The following is a 5,004-nucleotide window of genomic DNA, read 5'->3' on the forward strand; positions in this document are numbered from 1 at the left end:
CATAGTTATGGGCTTATTCTATTCCGAGGAATCCAAGACAAAATTGATTGGTTACGCAGATGCAGAATATTTATCTGATCTGCATAAAGTTCTATCTCAATCACGCTATGTGTTTGCATGTGGAGGCACAATAATATCTTGGGGATCAATGAAGCAAATGTTGCTCTGCAGAAATAAAAGTCCTCCATGAAGCAAGTCAAAAGCGCGTCTGGTTGAGATAAATGACACACCATATTCAAGAAATGTGTGGTTTTTCTTTAAAAAAGAATATACCAACCACAATGTACAAAGATTGGAGACATCATCACAAGAAATTAAGTGATGTTTTAATCAGGGGGAGTACAATACGCGTTGCACTCTTTTTCCCTTGATCGAGGTTTTTTCCCACTGGGTTTTCCTGGCAAGGTTTTTAATGAGGCAACAAATGGTGCGTATCAAAAGATATGTGTACTCTTTTTCCTTCACTAGGATTTTTTCCCACAGGGTTTTTCCTAGTAAGGTTTTAACGAGGCACATTATCTATGGACATCCAAGGGGGAGTGTTATAAATTCATTGAATGAGTGGATAGTCCATAAGGTTGGTACATGACAACCATTCATATTCACTAGGTTACATGAACCTTTTTGGATAAGAATGTATCTATTTATTATGATACTTAATATGGTGACCTTTGGAGTGATTTCTCACTCTATAAATAGGGTTGTTCATTCACTATTGTAATATATACAGATGAGACTTACATACACTTGAATATGAAGGAAATTCCTCTTCTTCTATCTACTTCTCTTGTCTTCTTCTCTTTATGATTATATTCTTATGAGCTTGATTTTATAACAATTATATATTTATATAATAATAAATCATCTCATTAGAATAAATATTGGACAAATATCATTAATATTTGATAATTTCAAGTGTTTATCCTTTCTGTTCGTTCTCATTTTAAAGATATTTTAAAATATTATATTTTTTTAATTATGATTTTAATTATTAGATTCGCTTAGGATATGTTTTTGTCTTTCACACGAACATCGAAGAATTTTCATTTCGGAGAAGGGTCGAAAATTCCCCTCAAATATTTAAATTGGTATAAAATTACCTCCATCCACCTATTGGTCCTAAAATATCTCTGACGTCCACCTTTAAATACCCTCGATGTTAATCCCTTGGCTCATATTTTACCCTTATTTTTAAGAGCTCCCTTAAAGTAAAAATATTAAACATTTATTAATATATTGCTTAATGTTATTGGTCCAAGTTTAAACCATTCTCAAATAAATAATAAAATTAATGTTTTTTTTTATTTTTTTAAAACCATATTTAATTCAAATTTTGACCCAATACACTTGAAAATAATATTGAAAAAATAACTAATTTCATGTAACTACCTATTGACCTATTTTAAATCAACCTCCCAATTTATTATAACGTAAGTCAACTCATAAATGGAGATCCAACTAAAACCCATTCTCACCTGAATTGATTGTTCATCTAAAAAAATTATTATTTTTATAAATATAAAATTTTCTATCAATTATCAAAATATCTTTTTCATTTTCTCTTTTTATTTCCTTTTTAGTCTCTTATTCTTAATTAGGATATCTTAAACTCAAACTTGAAATGAGCTCACTTGTTTATCTTGTTTTATTTTTTGCTATTGTTATGCTGGGATGAGCATGTGAATAAGCGAAATGATTATTTTAAATATTTTATTTTTAATTTTGGGTACACGAAAAAGAAAAATGCAATATTCGTATATACTTGCTTAATTAAGTCATTTTTAATTGGACTGAATAATTCTATAAGAATGCATCGTTATTTTTCTTCTTCTTTTTTCTCTATTTTTGTTATTAATTGATAAACAATAAAATTTAAAATGGTGAACACGATCCAAAATTAAAAAAAATTGTAACCACCTGTTTCCGTCATTATGAATAAGCCATTAGGGGAAAGACTTTGGGACATAAAATTTTTGAGTAGTGACTTGGAAATTTCTAGCCTAATTCAGATTTGGACGAAATTTGAGTCAGGTGAGGTCTAGAAAAATCTGGTAATGAAAAGTCACGACCTGAGAGCACCCCCAAGTCGTAACATGTCGTATTCGATCTTGAAGAGATCTCATACAAGCCATTAGCATTCATTACATAAAAGCATAGAAAATATGGAAGAATTTAAATTTTTCTTTAAAACATAATCCGAAAAGTATTTCATAAAATCGGAAGTCTTTCCAACATTATTGTCTCAAACCATCTATGAATTACAGAAAAAAATCTTGGGATGCAGCTCACATAAAGTCTAAAAACATAAGAAAAGACATAAGGGAGCATAAAGGTTTGTCGTAGAAGCTATGAGGACTCACCACTTCTTCAAAGTCCTTGAAACTCTATCCTCCAAGCAACTCAAAGCTCCAACCATACATTTGGTTAGAATGTAGGCAATATGCGTTAGTACAAAGGTACTAAGTATTAAAGATAACATAACATCATAAGAGCATCTTAAATGATTAGTCAACATGAGACACGCATAAGAGATAATGACATAATCATAACATAAGCATCATATTATAACAATCAACTTAAGGCATACATAAGTTCATACTTCAACAATTAGTCTTTCATACTCAAGTGAACTACTTCACAAGCCACCTCCAAGTATACTGGTGCAAGGCCAAGGTATCATCCCATTCTACTACCTAAGCTAAGTACCTCTCTTTGGTCATTCTTGGTCATAGCCCACCTTCTTACTTAAGACCTAGGTTTTTATAACATAAGATCACTATACCCCTAGGTCACCTTAAGGCACACTTGTGCAATGTATGTGGGGCATCCCACTCTACCACACATACTAAGCATATCGTGAAGTCACCCTATTATGTGTTACCATTTCTAAATGTCATTATTGACCTACTTCATATTTGACAAGGAACTATCATCTTAAGTAAATCTTAACATGGAAGGCAACTGTAGACACTACCCAAGCCAGACATACTTCATAAGAGGACATTTTATAAGTAGCTTCAAGTCATATTTGTGCAATGTATGAATGACATCCCATTCTACCATTCACACTAAGTACTCTTTTAGGCTAGCTTACTCAATGCTAATTATCTTTCATACTAGTCTATCAAGAATGACATTCTATCATGCTAATCCTAACTAACACGGAAGCATCATATCCTACAATCCAAGCTCTTATAAAAGGTTCCAATTATACCAACCTAGCCACCATGCACCCATTCTATCAAGATGCAAGCTATCCACATGGAGTATAAATTTCAACCCTAATTTACCATGAGTAATCTAACTCAAGCTATTTCATGAAATGCACCTTGCATGCAAGCCAAGCTACCATTAGGAGAGTATAAGTTATCTATCCTAAAGCTACCATGAGATGGTTTTGGCCTAACCAAGTCAAGCTATCATGAAGGCATTCTAATCATGCTACTTCAAGCTACCCTTAGGGGAGTACCGATCCTCCATCCTAGGCTACCTTGTCTATACTAATGCAAGTTACCATGAAAAACATTCTACCAATGCAAGATCAAGCTAACAATGGGATAGCTTAACTTCTCCACCCAAGCTATCATGAGATCTTCCATCCCAAGCTACCATGAGATCTACCATCCCAAGCTACCTAATTCAACTATCCATGTAAAAGTCATACAACTCAACCTCAAGTTGTTCTATCTTGGTCTTATCTTACCAAGTCAAGTACACAAGAAAGGATCATATACCACAACTTCAAGCTATTGTAGTTCATCATGCTTTGATTCATTTTAGGTTCTTAAATCAACCTAGAATTCTTCTATGTGAGAGAACTTACTCCTAGCCTATTCATGTCTAGGTGTATAAGAGAAAGAAAATAATTAATCAAGATCTCCTCATATTGACTTTACCCCCAAAGCCCTAACAAAAATGTCTACACGACCTATTTTCAATACTAGCTTCATTCTATCATGATCAATGTCTAAATTACAAGCTATTCGATCACCTTGACTGTTAGAAGGCAATTCTAGTCATACTTGATCATAAAAGTCTAATATTAACTTTATAAGTCAAGATCTTCTTATTCAATTAAACCTAGTTCAATTCATGTTTAGATGATCCTAACTATGATCAATTAGTATTCAAGACAATTTAATTAAGAAGATCAGTTTAGAACCTTCAACCTTGCCTCTAATGGCCTAAACCCACAATGATCACCTTTTTCAATTTAGATTAGTTTCATCAAGGAATTCACATGAAAAAACATCATATAATCATCAAATAAACATAATTCAAACATAATTGATGCTATCCACTATTTTGGAATCACAATCAAACCCTTACCTACAAGGTAATCACATCCCTAGCTAGATTGGGGTATTTTGGATTCACAATTGAGGGAAACTATGGGGCTCCATGGATGGAAGAATCCATGTATGAAGGATCTTCACATACCTTTGATCAATGCCTTAAACTAATATGGAAATGTTGGTGAATTTGACCTAGTTGTTGCCTCCTTCTTCTCTTCTTCTTCAATGGTGATCTTGATAGAACTTTAAGGAGGGAAGGGTTTAATTTTGAAGGATAAAGTCTAAATGACTACTTAATTGTTTTAATATACTTAAAATACCTAAAAATAATCGTCCATGACTTAATTGGAACGTGGGGTGAATTTTCCAATTCACCCCTCACTTGGCCGAATCACTCAACAGTTTGTAGGTGGCCATTGATGACCACCATTGACGGACCATATATAGATTGACGGTCCGTCCCGGTCATCTGTCAATTGGTTCAGAGAGGGGGTTAGAAAGGCTCAAGTGAGGAGACTAAGTCTCAACTCGCGAAGCCAATCCACGCCCCGTCAAACCATTGACGGCCCGTCAATAGGGCTGGTGGATGGCACACTGTCATTTGACAGCTTTTGGGTCCATTATTTGGGTTCTCCTCAAGGACCCTTACGGTGGTCCTTGGGGAGTTGTACCCGGACGTTTGGACCCTAAATATTCCCTTCTATGTGTA

Source organism: Solanum pennellii, chromosome 11 (genome assembly GCF_001406875.1).
Source record: "Solanum pennellii chromosome 11, SPENNV200".
Lineage (NCBI taxonomy): Eukaryota > Viridiplantae > Streptophyta > Magnoliopsida > Solanales > Solanaceae > Solanum > Solanum pennellii.